The sequence below is a fragment of the Canis lupus genome, chromosome 25 (assembly GCF_003254725.2).
Source record: "Canis lupus dingo isolate Sandy chromosome 25, ASM325472v2, whole genome shotgun sequence".
NCBI classification, from domain to species: Eukaryota; Metazoa; Chordata; class Mammalia; order Carnivora; family Canidae; genus Canis; species Canis lupus.
Window position 1 is genome coordinate 3742683 of NC_064267.1, and position 19637 is coordinate 3762319.

The following is a 19637-nucleotide window of genomic DNA, read 5'->3' on the forward strand; positions in this document are numbered from 1 at the left end:
TAATCGTTTCTCTCTGAGGATTGAAAACTACTCTAGTACATATACTGGGCTGTGAAATTTGTTAGATCTCATGATATGAAATTTTTAACTTTAAAAATTGATGGCAGATTGTTTCCAAAGTGCGTGATCCATCCATTCGTACCAATTTGGTTAATCATATTCTTATCAACACTTATATTTCAGACAAAATTAGGTTTTCAGCAAGAAGTCTATTAACTTAGTAAACCAAATGAAGATATATTATTTTTACATATGTTCTAATTTTACAACTAAAAATTTCTTACTGAACAAAGTGCCAGGACTTCTAAGAGACTGGAGAATACGGAGTTGTCCTGTATTCTGAGAGTTTGCTTAAGGATGTCTCACATTTTCTTTGCTTAAAAGTATATCTTCCTTGTTATTCTGTTTGCTCTGATGCTCAGATATGCAATTATTGATCTATCTCAGCCATGGCCTTGTGCTTGATTATTTTATAATTAAACATTACTGAGAAATTGTCTGCTAAGTAAACTCTAAACTTATTGAGAAAATAGCTATGTTGTCCCTGAATAGTATGACATATTTCATTCAAAAAAGACTAAAATTTTTATGGACAGTTGATGATGTCAATTTTAAAGCTCAAAGGGTTGGTTAAATGTATATAAGCAGGCTGTTTGATGAGCAGTTTTGGTTCAATTTTGCCAAAATATGGCCTTTTATACTCCCAGCCTGAAATCTAAGACTGCACTAGTAAGAACTTTATGTAGCTTGTCTATAGGCCCTGTCATCTTTTTTAAGGTAGAGAATGTCTTTCCTTCTTTGCATCTGTGTGTGGGTGGATTCTCTCCTGACTTTTGCTGTGTTTCATGACTCCTTAGCATGTAAAAATCTACTTGGTAGCCTGGGTGCATTAACTATGTCTACATAAGAAGAATTTTTGCTCTGCACAGTGACTAATTTCATTATTCATGGCTATCCTCTTGGTTAATGGGTGGTCAGCCGTAACCTTGTAAGGCACTTGTCTTATGCCTATCAGATGTAGCTGGCTTCCCTACAGCTTAATCTTTCAAGTCAGTGGTACAGTCAAGCTTAGTCACCCACTAATGCCATTTTGTATAGATTTCAACAAAATCGTCAACATCATTGACAGATATTCTTGCAGTGTGGTCTTGCACTCTGTCATTCTCTGGGATGTGTGTTTTTCTGGGTTGAGAATATACAGATCACATCACAGTGGATGTGCTCTCTTTTTCTCTAGCAAATATTCAATTTTTGGTTTTGTGTTTAGTTTCTAGAATTCCTTCTCAATGGTAAGAATCCAGGCTATATGTCTAAAGAAGCACTTGCTTGCATAGTGGGAAAGTAGTGGTTAGCAGATGTGATGTGGAGTGGAAGTAGTAAATGAATTGACATGCAGAAACATTAGGACTCTAGTTGGCGTCATGTCCTCAGTTATACAATGTCTGCATTTGCAAAGCATTCCACCTGGAGAAATGGAACAAGTTGGAGCAGCTCAAGTTCATGCCCTAGAGTCCATCCAGCTTTGGTCTAGGAAACAGGGAAACAGTCCTTTGGGTACCAGTTTTTCAATTGTGAATCTCACCAGACCAGTACAATGAAGAAAACACATGCTTCTGGGCTGGGCCAGAGTTTTAGACCCTCTATGATGGAAATCACTCTGTTGCCACCTACGCTTCAAATAAAGATAAAATAAAAATAATACCTTCCCATAAGCCATTTAGTAAAGCCAAAAATAGCCACACAAATATTCTTTATTACTCGTTTAAGACTAAATATTTTGAAGCAGTTTAATGGCATTGTGTCCTGACTTAAATTCTTTTAATTCCTTAGGTAATGAAAGTTTTTAATCTGGGATGTTACTGTGCAGTTTTAGCATACACTACACACAACACAGCGCCCAGTGCGTAGTAGAGGCTAAATCTAAAAACTTTGAGAATTACTTCAGAATGGCTTCACGGAGGATATTTTTAAGGGCTTTTTAGAAATAATTCCTACTTTTTGTAGTGCACCTAAGCACAAGGGAGGGTAGTGAAATGTTTTTGGTAAGCCATTCGTTCTTCTGTAGATTTGTATTTCTCAAAGGACCAAAGTGAGAAAGAGGAAAAGTGATATCATTTTTTGTGTTTAAGATAATTGTAGACTGGAATTATGGAGATTAATTAAAAAAAATTTTAGTATGCCTCATATACATTACCTATGTGTTGACATATGAGAGTCTCTGAATGAAAAATAGGGGAAGTCTTGAAATACGTGTTTCTGTCCTCTGCATAATATGACGGTGATGTACTATTCCTGCCTTGCCGCCTGATCACATTCCCCATATTTGGACTAAACTGCATTTTTTTTTTTTTTAGAGAAAATGAGAGGGAGGGGAGGAGGGGGATGGCAGGAGGTGAGGAGGGAGGGGGTGTGGGGAGAAAGAGAACTTGAGAATGAATGTCGGTTTTGTTTTTTTTTAAGATTTTATTTATTTATTTGAGAGAGAGAAACAGAGATAGCAAGAGAGAGCATGACCAGGGAGAAGAGGGAGAGGCAGGCTCCACCTGAGCAGGGAGCCCAGCGCGGAGGTCCACCCCAGGACCCCGGGATCATGATCTGAGCCGAAGGCAGACGCGTAACTGATTGAGCTGTCCAGGCCGCCTGGATGTTTGTATCTGTTGAAGAGAAGCTCATTTCTGTTGTTCCTAAACACTCCTCAGGGTTAAAAAGTAACATCCAGGGGCACCTGGGTGGCTCAACAGTGGCGTGTCTGCCTTTGGCTCAGGGTGTGATCCCGGGGTCCTGGGATTGAGTCCCACGTCGGGCTCCCTGCAGGGAGCCTGCTTCTCGCTCTGCCGAAGTCTCTGCCTCTCTCTCTCTCTCTCTCTCAAGAATAAATAAATAAAATCTTAAAGAAAAAGAATTAGATACCTTTAGAAGTCAACTTTGTGAAGTTTAGCAGTTAACTCTAGGAACTGCAACATGACTTGGTAAATATGTATGAAATGGAAGGATATGTATTCCTGAAAAAAGCTATATACAAATGAGAATTTTCTAAATTGACTAATACTTCTACATTTATTATGATCCATTTGGTAAGACCAGTAGTCTCTCTCAAATTTATATTTGTGGTAAACGCAGATTTTCATGGTCAGGATTGCAAGGAGTAAGGACACCTTTAAGATGCCTTGTATTGCTTAAGATCTGATTTATTCTTTCTGGGGTTGCTAAGGGACAGAAAGTTTTTTTTTTTGTTTTTTTTTTTTTTTAAGGCAGCAGTTACTCACCACTTATAAACAATTCAGTAAAAATAGATCTCTAAGGATCTTCAATTTGTAATTGATAAATCATTCATGCTGAGTTAGTTGGCCTTGATTCTTACTCTCCTTGAGAATGTGGAATGTTTTATAAACACAGTAAGGGTTACAAATATAGAGAGAATAAGTAATTGCACTATCAGTAATGTGATGATACACATATCTGCTTAGTGAAATTTCGGTCAAAGTATTCTAATGCACATAATAAAGCCTGTTGGAATTGGGTATACATTAAGAATAGGCTCTAAGTAACATACAGTCTCTGTTGTTATACCCTGTTTGGATCCTACTGTGAGATAAAGGCCTACTTTGCTTTTATAATCTTGGTTCTTTGCTGAGTTCTGGCTATGCAGTTACAGTTTTAGGACTAATGAGAGCTCCTGATAGGATATAAAAAGGGTCATCCCTATTTATAAGATTGCTACCTACTGTCTGTCTAACTGGGAATGCAAGACTTATTTTGGGAGTGAGGGAAACATGGAACCATATTTCAGAGTGGTAGCACACCACTTTCTGAACAGATATGGGAAATCCAATCTTCCTGTGGTTTTAACCAGAGCAGAACCAAAATAGGGGAGTACTTCAGAGAGACTAATTGCATGGTACTGCTTCAAAAATGTGTTGAGGAAGGGTGGGAAATACCCATCTTGATGAATGAAAAATTTATACAGAAAGAGATTCAAGTATGAAAAATCAATTCTTGGAATAACAATGGGCAAAATACTTTCCATTTTTCTACTGTTCACTTCTGTTTTCTGCCGGGATCTTTCTGACTCGAGCTATTTTTCAGTATACACAAAATGCAGAGAAATAGAGAAGTAATATCTTTCACTCTTCTCTCTAGGCACCAGTAGTTCTTTCCCAAAAGCAACTAATGTCAGTTTCATGAGTAATGAAAATATTCATCTTCAGCCCCTTCCTCTAAGCTATTCTATTGAAGTGTTCAAAAGAAAATCAAGTTAATCCTATCTTTCCGTAAGGAGCACAAATACTGTATATCACCATTACAGAATTTTTTCTGTCTTCCTAACTTTCAAGTGCTGATTGATTAGTAGCATGCACATTCCAGAAAAAAAGTGTTTATAATGTATTATTTTTTTCTCCACCTGAAGGTACTGCCTACTTTAGGAACATGACCAACTTAATACCTTGAGAGTTTATTGTAGTGATATTTTTGGGACTCTCATAGATAAGTGCCCAAGAACCTGCTTGGCTGTCCTGCTTCTTTCTCGGCTCTGGTCACCTTCTTGTGTCATAAAGGGGAAAGACCCCAGGGATTAGAGGAGCACTGAAACTGAGCAATGAGCAGTGTTCATTTTCCAAGAGTAGATTTCTTTTTTCCTGAAGTTCTTCAGAGTAAGAACCTAGAAAGGCTTTGTTGTCAGTCATGCTAGCTGGCTGTCCTCTATAGGAGCTTGCCTTTTGTTTTCTATCTCATAATTCAGAACGCACGCCTGCCTTCCCATTCTCTCCCCACTTCCCACCTTTTCCTTGCTCCTCAGATTGATCACCCCTGCTCCTCTCAATCTTACTCAGACTTCATCAAGACATTAAAATCTTTCAGAGGGAATACTCTTCATTCTTCCCATGACCAGATGGTCCGAGACCATACTGTTCTTTCTCTCCTCTTCTGTCCATGGTTGCACTTCCTCTTTATCTTCTGCAACATGATTGTCTCCCTTTTACTGATTAATTCTTCTTAATATGTAAGATGCTCTTTAGAAGCCCCATCTTAAAACAAAGCAAAAACAATAGTCCAGTAATTCACCTTCCTCCATGGCTACCACCCTGTTAGAGCGCCCACGGTCTCTCACCCATACTTTACTGACATCTTCTAGTTGATTTCTATGCTTTGCCTCCCATGCGATTTGTTCTCCACATGAGCAGCCATTGTGATCATTTAAAAATACGTTAAATCATTAAACATATTTGTTTTTAAATCCATTCAAGGCTCCCCTTTGTACTTAGGATAAAATCCATTTTCCATATATTGTCTTCAAGGTCCAGCCCAGCGGCCTCCAGCTCTGAGCCCCTGCCTCACCTTTAGCTGAGCACCCCCTTTGCCCACTCCTCCTTGGCTACACAGATTTCCCTACAGTTTCTCAAGGGCACCAGTCCTACCCATGCCTATGTCATCCTTTTAGAGCTTTTGCCTGGAATGAGTGTTCCACAGCTTCTAGAGAGGCTGACACTTCCTCTTCCTCTTGGTTTAATTATTATTTCCTCAGTGAAGTCTTCCCCAGTGAGTCCAAGGAGGGCTCTCGCCTCTGCTTTTCTCTATCCCAACACTGTGTTCGTTTACTGCATAGTACTTTATGGTTCATTAATATTTCCTTGTTTAATATTCAGACAAGACTCTAAGCTGTGTGAGGGTAAGCACCCTGTCTGCTTTTCCACCACTGGGCAGTGCCTGGCACAAAGTAAGCATTGATGGTAAGTATTTTTCTTGAAATATGCAAATGCGTGAATGCTGGTTAACAAATGAAGCTTGGCTCTGGTTTTATATCTTTTAGATACAGAGCTTGTTCTTTTACAACAGAAAGCCAATCCTTTACTTGAACTGCATGTCCCTTTAGAGTTGCATTCTTTTGGAGATTGAGGGGTCCTTGGAAGGCCTCTATTTTACCTTCCTATCATGCATGCCCTTTCTGTCATCGTCTTCTATTTCAGTACAGAGTTCAGACTCGGCCTTGGGTTCATGTACTCTCTTGCTCCCAGTCTAAACATGGTGGTGGAGAGACACCCATTGTTGCTTTCCTCCCATCTCCTTTGGGCTCTACAACTTAGTAGTTCTGTGATCTTGGAGAAGTTACTTAATTTTATTGTGCCTCAGTTTTCTGAAATATAAAGTAGAGTTATAATAACCACACACAGCAGTTGCAGTGATTCAATAAGGAAATGCAAGTGAAAACTTAATATAATACTCAGTGTGTTAGCCATAAGCCTACCATAGCCTCAGCTTTGTTTTCATTATTTCCATTAACTCTAGTCTTTTAAAAATATATATATTGTAATAAGGTACACATATCACAAAATGTACCATCTTAGCCATTTTTAAATTAATAGTTCGGTGGTATTACATACATTCATAATATTGTACACCTTCATGATGATGTTCATATTACTATGCAACCATCACCATTGTTTTTTTAAAGATTTTATGTATTTATTCATGAGAGAGAGAGGCAGAGACATAGGCAGAGGGAGAAGCAGGCTCCAAGCAGGGAGTCCAATGTGGGACTCCATCCCGGGACTCCAGGATCACACCCTGAGCCGAAGGCATACACTCAACCACTGAGCTACCCAGGCGTCCCACCATTATTCATCTGTATAACTCTTTTCATTTTGTAAAACTAAAAATCTGTACCTCTTAAAATAACTTGCCATTCCTCCCTACCATCTCCTGCAAACTCTGGCAACCACTATTCTACTTTCTGTCTATGAATTTGACTACTCTAGAAGCCTCAAATAAATGGAATCATATATTTGTCCTTTTGTGTCTAGCTTACTTTACTTTGCATGATGTCTTCAAAGTTCATTCATATTGTAGCATGTCTTAGAATCTTTCCTCTTAAAGGCTGAATAATATTCCATGATGTGTAATATCACATTTGATTGATGAATATCACATTCATCCATTGATGGATATTTGAGTTATTGCCATCTTTTGGTTATTGTGAAAATGCTGCTGTTAACATTGGTTTACAAGTATCTCCTCAGATCACTGCTTTCCATTTTTGGGGGGTATATACTCAGAAGTAGAATTACTGGATCATATGGTACTTATATTTAAAATATTTGAGCAATTGCCATACTATTTTCCACAGTGTCTGTATTATTTTTACATTCCCACCAGCAGTCACAATGGTTCTGAATTCTCTACAATCTCAACAACATTTCGACTTTTCCTTTCCTTTCTTTCCTTTCTTTTTTCTTTTCTTTTCCTTTTCTTTTTTTCTTTCTTTTCTTATGGGTTTTATTTTTTTTAATTTTTTATTTATTTATGATAGTCACAGAGAGAGAGAGAGAGGCAGAGACACAGGCAGAGGGAGAAGCAGGCTCCATGCACTGGGAGCCCGACGTGGGATTCGATCCCGGGTCTCCAGGATCGCGCCTTGGGCCAAAGGCAGGCGCCAAACCGCTGCGCCACCCAGGGATCCCTTTCTTTTCTTTCTTTTCTTTTTCTTTCTTTTCTTTCTTTCTTTCTTTCTTTCTTTCTTTCTTTCTTTCTTTCTTTTCTTTTCTCTTTTCTTTTCTTTTCTTTTCCTTTTTTGAGTGGTTCTAATAGGGTGTGAGGTGGTATCTCATTGTAGTTATGGCTTGCATTCCCCCAATGATTAATGATGTCGAGCATCTTTTTTCTTTAAAGATTTTATTTATTTATTTGAATGAGAGAGAGCATGAGTGGGGACCAGGGAGAGGAAGAGGGAGAAGTAGCTGTCCTGAGCAGGGAGCTCGACCAGGGCTCAATTCCAGAACTCGAAGATCATGACCTGAGCTGAAGGCAGATGCTTAACTGACTGAGCCATGTGGGCACCCCAGGCATCTTCTTATGTGTTTATTAGGCATGTCTATCTTCTTTGGGTCCTCTTTTTTTAAATTAGGTTGTTTGGATTTTTGTTGAGTTTTAAAAACTCCTTATTCTGGATATTAATCCCTTATTAGACATATGATTTCAAATATTTTCTCCCATTCTGTGGGTCGCCTTTTTATTCTGATGCACAAATTTTTAAAATTTTTATTAAATGCAGTTTGTGTGTTTTTTTCTTTGTTGCCTGTGCCTTTGGTATCATGTCCAGGAAATTGTTTCCAAATCCAGTGTCAGGAGGTTTTTGCCCTATGTTTTCTTCTAAAAGTTGTTTATAGTTTTAAGTCTTACATTTAAGTCATTGATCCATTTCATGTGATTATTGTATGTGGTATAAGATAGAGGCCCAACTTCGTTCTTTTACATATGGATATTCAGGTTTCCCAGAACCATTTGTTTACAAGATTATTCTTTCCCATTAAATGATCTTGACTTTGTCAAAAATTAGTTGACCGTATATGCAACAATTTATTCCTGGACCCTCTATTCCATTCTATTGATCAGTACGTCTGTCTTTCTGCCAGTACCACACATTTTGACTTCTGTAGCTCTGTAGTAATTTTTGAAATCAGGAAGTGTGAGGCCTCCAGTTTTGTTCCTGTTTTTCATGATTATTCTGACTATTCAATAATCAAGGTCCCTTGAGATACCATATGAATTCTAGGATGAGTTTTTCTATTTCTACAATAAACTTTGGGAATTGGGTCAGGATTGCATTGAATCAGTAGATTACAAAGTATTGACATCTTGACAATACTAAGCCTTCTAATCCATGAACATGGGATGTGTTTCCATTTATTTATGTATTCTTTCATTTCTCCCAACAATGTTTTATAGTTTTCATATGTATAAGTTTTCTACTTCCTTGGTTAATTCCTAAATATTTTATTCCTTTTTTTCCCTTGAATTTCAAAACTAATCATAGTTTATTAAAAAAAATTGAATGTGATGTGATAGCATTTTACAAATACAAGGATCTTCCCTACGTGTTTAAAAGTACCATATTCTCTTTAGCCCATACTAATACACAGGCTTCAAATTCTTCTCAATCCAATTGTGTGAGTATCTCTCCCCAGTTAGGCTATGTGTGAAATCAAAGATTCCCTAGAGTCTGTACCATAATGATATTTATATCAGGGTTGAGAACACAGTAAGTTCCTAAGAATATCATTCTTTTATGAAGAATCCATATCTTGATCTGTGACTGTGTTGTTGGAGATCTTCAGATGCTTATATCTCTACATTCTGTAATGGTTATTAATGTACTCACTGAGCCAGGTCCAGGGCCTGTTGGAGGGTCTTACACTCAGCTATGATCCCCTCGTGCCCTTTACCACATGAGGGATTAGTGGGCCATGAGCCCCAGGTGTGCTGATGATGCTCTTCAGCATCTCCGAAAGCAAAGACTGGAACCTGGCCTCATTGAACGTCATGGAGTCCAGGATTACCATTAATATCAAACTCATTCATAGCCTCATTCAGCTCATCAATGGCCCTGTAGCCTTTGGCTTCATCAGTGGGCAAGGTGGCTTGAGCAACTTTGGAGATGCCAGCAGTGGCCTCCTAGACCTTTATAAACACCTAATCTCAATTGGCTCTTTTTCCAGCAACATCTGGGTGGTGGAGAAACACTTCGGAGGCCGTGTGCAGCATTGTGGTATTCTTCTATCGTGGCTACCATCTCATCCCACCAGTGAGGACCCTTCTGTTCCTGTTGTCTTCTTGCTACTACATAGTTAAGTTTCACCTTCTCTTTCCCCAGCTCTTTAAAGGGGTTGCAAGGTCTCGCTCATCTGTAGCATTTTTGACAGCTTCCAGGGCCTCCTCTACCTGCTGCACAGCATCTAGCTAAGGGAAAAATATTTTCCTAATAATTTTCAAGAGGAAAGTCTTCATCCTACTCTTGGAAATTCTGCAGACAACTAGGCACTTGGGAAGGATGGAAGAAACACAGCAGAGGAGATACAAGCAGCAAGCTTCTGGTGAGGGCTCTGAGGCCTGTAAGTATTGTATTCTTTGTGGTACTGTAATTTCCTTTTCAGATTGTTCATTGTGAGTGCTCAGAAATGTGTGTTGACTTTGTATCCTTCTACTTTGCTGAATTTATTCTAACATGTTTATTTGTTTCTTGTTATGTGTATGTGAAATCATTAGGGTTTTCTACGTAGAAGATCAAATCATCTGCAAGTACAGATCATTTGACTTCTTCCTTTGAGATGTGGTCGCCTTTTATTTTTTTCTTGCCTAATTGTTCTGGCTAGAACTTTCAGTATGATGTTGAATAGAAATGACAAAAGTGGACATCCTTGCCTTGTTCCTAACCTCAGAGGAAGGCTTTCGACAGTCTTTCACTGTTGAGTATGTTTGCTGTAGATTTTTCATAGATGGTTTTTATTATGTTGAAGTAGTTTTTTCTATCCTAGTTTACTGAGTTTTTTTTTTATCACAAAAAGATGTTGAATGTTGTCAAATGTTTTTTCTGCATCAATTAAGATGATCATGTTTTTCCCCCCTTTATTCTGTTACTGTGATTGATTTTGGTATGTTGGATCATCTTTCTATTGCAGGAATAAATCTCACTTAATCATGGTGTATAATCCTTTTACTATACTGACTTTAGTTTGTTAATATTTTGTTGAGAATTTCTACATCAATGCTTGTAAAGGGTATAGTTTTCTTTTCTTTCTTTTTAGAGATTTTATTTATTTATTTGACAGAGAGAGGGAGAACACAAACAGAAGGAGTGGTAGACATAGGGAGAGGGAGAAGCAGACTCCCCACTGAGCAGGGAGCCTAATGAGGGGTTGATCCCAGGACCCTGAGATCATGACCTGAGCCAAAGGCAGATGTTTAGAAGGCAGACATTTAATTGACTGAGCCACCCAGGTGCCCCAATAGTTTTCTTTTCTGGTAATGCCTTTGTCTGTCTTTGGTGTCAGGATAATGCTGGCCATATAGAATGAATTAGGAAATGTTCCCATTTCTTCAGTTTTTTGGAAAAATTTGGGAAGGATTGGTATTAGTTTTTCTTTAAATGTTTGGTAGAAGTCCCCAGTGAAGCCAACTAGGTCCTGGGCTTTTCTTTGTTGGGAAATCCCTGAGTATTAATTCAGTCTCCTGTAGATCTATTCAGATTTTTTAAAAAATCTTCATTTAGTCATAGCTTTTGTGTTCCTAGGAATTTGTCCATTTCATCTAGGCTATCAAATTTGTTGGCATACAGTTGTTTGTAGTATTCTCTTACACTCTTCTTAATTTTTGTAGAATCAATTGTAATGTCCACACCTTCATTTTGTATTTCAGTAGTTTGAGTAGTCTTCTCTTTCTTTTCTTTTTTTTTAGTCCATCTAACTAAGGGGTTTCTCAATTTTGTTGATCTTTTCTGAGAACCAACTCTTGGTTTCATTGAATATTTTTTCTATTGGCTGAATCATGGTCTCTATTTCTTCATATCTGCTCTAATCTTTATTATTTCCTTCCTTGTACTAGCTTGTTTTTTTTTTTGTATATTTTTGATTGGAGTTTGATTTGCCAACGTATAGTATAACACCCAGTGCTTATCCGTCAAGTGCCCCCTCAGTGCCTGTCACCCCATCCCCCCGCCCACCTCCCCTTCCACTACCCCTTGCTCATTTCCCAGAGTTAGGAGTCTCTCATGTTCTGTCACCCTCTGATATTTCTTCATTTTCTCTCCTTTCCCCTTTAATCCCTTTCACTATTTTTTATATTCCCCAAATGAATTAAATCCTACAATGTTGGTCCTTCTCCGATTGACTTCACTCAGCATAATACCCTTCAGTTCCATCCACGTCAAAGCAAATGGTGGGTATTTGTCGTTTCTAATGGCTGAGTGATATTCCATTGTATACCTAGACCACATCTTCTTTATCCATTCATCTTTCGATGGACACCGAGGCTCCTTCCACAGTGTGGCTATGGTGGACATTGCTGCTATAAACATTGGGGTGCAGGTGTCTGCCTTTTCATTGCATCTGTATCTTTGGGGTAAATCCCCAACAGTGCAATTGCTGGGTCGTAGGGCAGTTCTATTTTTAACTCTTTCAAGAACCTCCACACAGTTTTCCAAAGTGGCTGTACCAGTTCACATTCCCACCAACAGTGCAGGAAGGTTCCCCTTTCTCCGCATCCTCTCCAACATTTGTTGTTTCCTGTCTTGTTAATTTTCCCCATTCTCACTGGTGTGAGGTGGTATCTCTTTGTGGTTTTGATTTGTACTTCCCTGATGGCAAGTGATGCAGAACATGTTCTCATGTGCTTGTTGGCCATGTCTAGGTCTTCGTTGGTGAAATTTCTGTTCATGTCTTTTGCCCATTTCATGATTGGATTGTTTGTTTCTTTGCTGTTGAGTTTAATAAGTTCTTTATAGATCTTGAATACTAGCCCTTTATCTGATAGGACATTTGCAAATATCTTCTCCCATTCTGTAGGTTGTCTTTTAGTTTTGTTGACTGTTTCTTTTGCTGTGCAGAAGCTTTTTATCTTGATTAAGTCCTGTTAGTTCATTTTTGCTTTTGTTTCCCTTGCCTTCATAGATGTATCTTGCAAGAAGTTGCTGTGGCCAAGTTCAAAAAGAGTATTGCCTGTGTTCTCCTCTAGGATTTTGATGGATTCTTCTCTCACATTTAGATCTTTCATCCATTTTGAGTTTATCTTTGTGTCTGGTGTAAGAGAATGGTCTAGTTTCATTCTTCTGCACGTGGCTGTCCAATTTTCCTAGCACCATTTATTGAAGAGACTGTCCTTTTTCCGGTGGATAGTCTTTTCTGCTTCGTCGAATATTACTTGACCAAAAAGTTGAGGGCCCATTTCTGGGTTCTCTATTCCGTTGCATTGATCTATGTGTCTGTTTTTGTGCCAGTACCATACTGTGTTGATGATCACAGCTTTGTACCTTGTAGTAGCTTTGGGTTTAGTTTGTTTTTCATTTTCTAGTTCCTTAAATTGTAAGTTAGATTGTTGATTTGAGATATCTTATTTTTTAATGTGTTTATAGCTATAAACTTCCCTTTTAACACTGCTTTTGTTGAATCTCATAAGTTTTGGTGTTTGCATTTTCTTTTTCATTGATTTGTAAGTATTTTCTGATTTCCCTTGTGATTTCTTCTCTGATCCATTGCTTATGAGTATGTTGTTTAACTTCCACAAACTTGTGAATTTTCCAGTTTTATTTCTGCTGTTGATTTCTAACTTCATCCGGTTGGGGTCAGAGAAGATATTTTGTATGAAAACTACATTTTTTATATCTATTTAATTTTTTCCCTAACACATGGTCTATCCTGGGAGATGTCCCATGTGCACTTGAGAAGAGTAGATGTGCTATTGATGTTGGGTTGATTGTTCTGTAAATGTTAAGTTCTGTTTCCTTACTTACCCTGTGTGATGGTTCTATCCATTATTGAAAGTAGGGTATTAATGTCTCCAACTCTAATTGTAGCACTGTTCTTGTTCTCCCTTCAGTTCTATCAGTTTTTACTTCATAAATTTTGCTGGACTGCCATTATTTGTTTATAAAAGTTTATAGTTATATCTTCTTGCCACATTGAGCCTTTTATTAATTATATAAAGTTCTTGCTTATCTCTTGTAGGCCTTTTTTTTTTCTTGTAGGCACTTTTTATTTAAATCTATTTAGTCTGATATTATACAATAATCCCTATTTTTTGGTTGATGTTTGCATGAAATATCTTTTTTTCAACCTTTCATTTTCAATCTATTTGTGTCTTTGGATCAAAAGTGACTCTCTTGTATACAGAATGTAGTTGGATCATGTGTTCTTACTCTACTCTCCTGCCAGTCTCTCTCTTTTGGTTGGAGAGTTTAACCCATTTACAATTAATTAATGATAATGAGAGACATCCTTCTGCCATTTTGCTGTTTGTTTTATATATGCCTGATAGCTTTTTTGGTTCCTCATTTCCTGCATTACTGTCTTCTCTTGTGTTATGTTCATTTTGCTGTTAAGTGAAATATTTAAATTTCTTTCTCATTTCCTTTTGTATATATTCAGCTGTTTTGTTTTTGGTTACCGTTGGAATTGCATTAAACATCTTGAAGTTATAATACTAATTTGAGTTCATGCCAGGTTAACTTGAAGTACATACAAAATTCTGCTTTTTTACTGCTCCAGGCCCATCCCTTTCAGTTGTTCACAAAATTACATCTTTATACATTGTATACCTCAAGAAGGAAACTAATATTTAAGTGCATTAGTCTTTTAAATTATACAGAAAGCAACATAAGGGAATTGCAAAACAAAGTTACAGTAGTGCTAGCTTTTAGACTAATATTTTTTAAATATATATTAGTCTCAAATCATATAGAAAACAAAAAGTGGAGTTACAAACCTTTGTTATAGTAATGCTAGCTTTTACAATTGCCCATGCATCATTCACCTTTATTTAGATCTTTACTTCTTCACATGGCTTCACATTAGTGTCTAATGTCCATCATTTCACCTTGCAGGACTCCCTTGATCATTTCTTCTTCTTGTAGGACAAGTCTAGTGGTAATGAACTCGCTTAGTTGGGAATGTTGATTGGGAATGTCTTATTTTCCCCTTCACTGATGAAGAACAGTTTTTCCTGATATAGGATTCTTGGTTAATAGTTTTTCGCTTTGAGCACTTTGAATATTACTGGCCCACTTTGCATCCCTCTAGTGAATTTTTCATTTCTGTTATTGTACTTTTCAGCTCCAGAATTTCTTGTTGGTTTCTGTTTAGGTTTTCTATCTCTATTGATACTTCCATTTCCTCATACATTATTTTCTTGAATTTCTCTATGTCTTCCTTTAGTTCTTTAAGCATCTTTAAGATGGTTGGGTTGACATATTTGTCTAATAGATCTGCCATAGGGTCTTTCTCAGGAACAGTTCAATTTGAATAGGTCATGCTTTCCTATTTCTCTGTATGCCTGTGATTTGTTATTGAAGCCTGAACATCTGAATCTGATGATGTGGAAAATCTGGAAATCAGAGTTCTCTCCCTTTGCCAGGGTTTTTGTCATTGCCTTTGGGTTTGTTTTGTTTTGTTTTGTTTTTAATGTTGTAAGCTGTTTCTGTGCTGAAGATCAGCCTGAGGTGTAAAACTCAAGGTCTTCCTTTTCAAGTCTTCTCTGAGCCTGCTCCTTTCCCTAGAGATGCATAGTCACTTTCTAATTTTCCCCATATACGGAGTTGCTTTTGAATATCCTAGCCTTTAATGTCTGGCTTATGAAAGAAGAAAAAGAAAAAAAGGAGGGAAGAGGTGGAAAAAAGGTGCTGGCTCTAAATGCCTCATTTATCCAGAGGAGGAGAGACTTGCAACAGTGGGGGAAAGTACAACTATAGTGGCTGCCCTCCCATTTATATCTCTATAATCAAAAACAGCAGTCAGTCAGTGGTCACAGAACATAGATCCGTGATGTTTGGAGGACAAGGTCCATTTTGCCTTCTACAAAGTGAGTGCAAAATTGCTACAGGACCACGTGCACAGCTGTCTGCCAATCAGCAGGGGTTTGGTCATTGCTCCTGGGCTAAGAACTGAAATTGACCCAAAAGAGCCACATTTACCATCAGACGCTTCCCCTGGAAGCTACAATACTTCAGTTGGTTCTAGAGTTCCAAAGTAGCTATGTTATACAGATCCTGCTAGTGTAATAATCATCATCTAGATGGGGAGACAGATTTCTGGTGCTTCATACTCTGCCGTCTTTTTAAAACCCTCTGACTCTAGTCTTTTGAAGGCTGTACTCCATCTTAGACTAATCAACAGTTCTTTTTAGTCTCTTCAGCTTGTTATTCTCTCTTACTTTTTTCTTTTCCTCATTTTTTCTGACTCCGTGCTTTTTTTTTTTTTTTTTTTTTTTTTTAACCTTTCAGAGGTCACAGGTTCTTTTTAGAATTTGCGGGAAAATTCCTATGGATCGTCTCCCTAGAAAAATCCATATATGAACAATCACTCAAAATGAGAAGACAATTCAGATATCCAGTAGATGACTTGAAGCCCCACCATGGCCCTCTTGAATAGAGTCTTTATTATAAAGATGCATCTCTGTCATCTTTCTTTGGTATTGTGGTCGGAAGATGTTCTATACTACAACAAGATGCTAACTAGCAGGCTGTGAACAGGAATTGCCCCTCACGGATTTGTAGGAAAGCTCAAAACACAGCTAGAAAAGCCTCTTTCCCAGAATATGAGATCATGATACCATTTCCATTTATACACAACTGGTAGGTTTATCCAGTGACACTAAACTGGTATATGTATGTGGTAGTTATTTACACTTTACAATGCAAACTTGTAATTGCCACTCATTTGAAACACATAGGGATGACAGGCTAATTTAAGTGAAGATAAAGTCAAATTAATGAAATATACATCCTGTGTGTGTGTGTGTGTGTGTGTGTGTGGTTTGAAGCCTGATTTCTCCTCAGGTGTACCGAATAATAACACATGATATATGTACCAATAGGGATGATAACAACCAACTATTTTCTAGGTAGACTTTTTTTTTGGATCTGTTTTTACACTTTAAAAGCACTTGTTATCACCATATTAATTACTACTATACAAAAAGTGCTATAAAAGTAGTCAAGGAAACAGTCTTTTCCTTTAAGGGAATGTTCCTTTGGCAAGTGTTGTCCAAGTTCTGAATTTGGTTAGTGTACTGTTTTTTTGAAGAGATACCATGGATTAGAGGGTCAAAATTGATAAGATTGAAAAATAGGAAAACAAAACACATGGTGAAACAACATTTTGTCATGGTGAGTGTTTCTGGAGTGGTCCCTTGCAGAATAGACGATTGCCTCCTGATCCCCTGGGTTGACTATGGCATATGGCCTGATAGATGATGTAGACGTTTCTTGGCGACACTGACCAAGAAGCAGTGCCCATGCAGGATTGTTCAGAGGTTCTTTGTGTATGCAGAGCTTAGGCATGCTCCAGGGCAGGTAGCCAACATATTCTTCTTAAATGGTAATTTCTTGAATTTTTGTTTCTTCAGAATTAAAATCACCAATTGAATCTTCCAAGGAGGCAGTAAGTAAAAATAACCTTGAGTAACTGCTAACAGGAGTTTGATTTAAAATGACAACTTAAAAATGAAAGGTTCACATCTCCCAAACTTTTATCCAGCCTGACAAATTGGATTCTAGAATTATGTACCATTAAATCTCATGGTGTGTGCGTGTGTTCAGTGCTGCTCTTCTTTTAAGTGGTCCTGTTTATTTTAAACACTTGAAAATGAGTTTTTTGCTCCCTCAGTTGGGTAATACTCATATGCCTGAAAAAGAAAGTACTCTTTCGTGCTGTGCATGAAGTGGACCATGAGTAACCAGATGAGGGATGGGCATGGTGCTTTTATCCTTCCGCCCACAGAAGGAAAGCTCTCATGGCCAACAGATGGCATTTGTGGAGATCTGGTGTGATGAAGGCCTTGATGGAGGTGCAACAAGTGATGTCAAACACAGTAATGCCAAGCATACATTTTCACTCTTATTCCTTAGTGGTAATAAAAAACAATGCTAGAAAGAAACAAAATTCTGGAAAGAAGAGTAAAGATCATGTTGTGTTGGTAGGTGACATTTGCTATAAAAAGGGTCAATTTGACAACTGTGGGGAAAAAAACTCTTGTTTTGCCCTGCTGTATGCAGTATAGTTCCATGAGTTGAAGGTTTCAGTTCAGTCTCAGACTGGACTATCCTGAAGTGGGTGCAGGGAGGGATAACAGAGTGTTAATAGTAGAATGAGTCATACAGTCCCATGTGGCAGGTACAGCCAATAATCATGGAGTCATGGAACCATTGCCCAGACAGACCCTTACTGCGAGGATGAGCCCCCCCCACTTCATCTGCAGATGAGGAAATGAGGTGGCCCAGAGAAACTACAGAGTTGGTTTGTGACAAGGGACAGACAGATTTTTTAGGAAAGTGAGAATTTAACCACAAAAAGAATTAGGAAAAAATTATCCTAATCTGCCAAGTTAGCTTATTTTTTTTAACTGTGAGCTAAATCCTAAGTGCAGCTCAATTATCATCTCCAAAATCCCTTCCAGAACCCCCAGTGTAGGGCCAAGGACTCTTCTTGTAACCACCTCTGGCATCTCTCTGCCATAGCTCTTGTTAGATTTGCAGAAATTATCTGGTCAGATTTTTGTTTATAAATCCTTCACATACATTCATCTTTATAGTCTATTTTGTTTTATTCTTCTTTGTACCTTACAGGAACTATAGTAACTATAAGCAGTATTAACAACCCTCCCTTCTATTTGTAGAACAGTTTTTTAATAGCCTCCCTGGGAGTGCTCTCTTTTAATTATTATGGTGAGCCAGGGCAGTGGTGGTTTCAGGAGGTCGTGGTAAGTTTGAGCAGATAGTCTATGGGCATCTAAATTATCTGACAGTGGAAAGCTGTTCTGAGCCAGGTTGACACTCCTGAACAAGCTTGCATGAGGTGGGGGGTGGGGTGGCTCCACTGTTGATGTCAGTGTGATGGCCAGCTGGAAATAAACAAGGGGCTCTTTGTTCTGTTAGTGACAAAAACTTTATATGAGTGAGAATGGAATAGCCTTAATGAGCTTTAAGTGGCACCATGGACAAAGAGGAACTGAAGCCTTAGTGTTAGTGAGAGTCCAAGTCTGATTCACTTTAACTTTTTCTGTTAAAAAATATATCAAACAGAGGAGCAAGTGTAGAGAATATTATTTGAACATCTGGGTACCCACCAGGCAGCTTTAATAAACCTTGACTTTTTGATATTTTCTGTCCTCTTTTTCCCCTACCCCAGAGGCTTTTATTACAAATTTGGTGTTAAATATCCTGAGATTCTAAATTTGAGTCTTTGGGGTCCTCCTCCATGCCAGGTCCTCTGTGTAATGCAACAGATGCTGGGTCTTGTATCAATAAAAGCATAGTTTTGGAGGCACCATGAGACTGTTATAAAGATTCAGAATGTGGCAGTGAGATCAGACTACCGAGTCAGGGTTCCTCAGACCTTATGCTCTTGACTAGTCGGTGTTGCCCCAAGGGATGAGGAGAGATAGTGGCCCAGAAAGTCACTCATCAAGGTGAACCTCGAACAGACATGGTTTGAAGGTCTCTGGTTTAAGGGTGGTGCTTTTCAAGCTTTCTTTTTTTTTTTAAGCTTTCTTGATTGTAATACGCAACACCAAATTGCATTTCACTGTGCATTGCAAATTGCATGGTGACCCTCTGCATATGCACGTGTACATCTACGCACACAGAGCACATACTTCTGAATGAAGGTTTTAATGAAGGTTTTAATGAATAATGCTCTTTCTTTGTGTGCTGCACCACAATATAGTCCGTCTTGTTGTTTTTACAAAACTATTTTATTTGAATACATTGATTTCACATGCATTAATACATAGGAACCCATAGTTTAAAACAACAACAACGAACTCCGGTTTAGAGAACTGTTACTATTTCATGGAACAAATGTTGTTTTAAAGGGTATATTTGGCTTAACTCTGCTGAACATTTTATAAAAAGCTTTTGTCTATCCTTGACCTAAACAAATATTCATGTCACAATTTACTTCTAGAAGTCCTATGTAAAACTAAGCAGAATTCAAAGCTCTTTGAGGGTCCAGGTTATTCTGCGTCGTGTTCTCTTTAAAGCTTCTAATCCTCTTCATTGCTTTAAAGCAGCCTGTCTTGATTAAATAAACAGAACTTGAACACAGTAACTTAACTATAAATTCATGATCGTTAAGCCACAAAATCAACCTTTCCTTTGA

At 38.0% G+C, this 19637-nt stretch overlaps 1 protein-coding gene across 18 annotated transcripts in view; it reads left to right on the forward strand.

The window, feature by feature from the left end:
- SMAD9 (SMAD family member 9) overlaps nt 1-19637 on the forward strand; it is a 75711-nt gene that overhangs the window by 25731 nt on the left and 30343 nt on the right. For 2 of the 18 annotated variants that reach the window (XM_049101265.1, XM_049101269.1), the window contains 2 exons: nt 9492-9577; nt 9696-9884. The exons of 10 other annotated variants lie outside the window; for them this stretch is intronic. The gene's annotated coding sequence lies outside the window, so the exon portion shown is untranslated. Of the gene's footprint in view, nt 1-5645; nt 5730-9491; nt 9620-9645; nt 9885-19637 lie in introns of those variants that run through there. 6 more of the 18 variants (XM_049101273.1, XM_049101270.1, XM_049101267.1 and 3 more) reach the window with 4 other exon arrangements.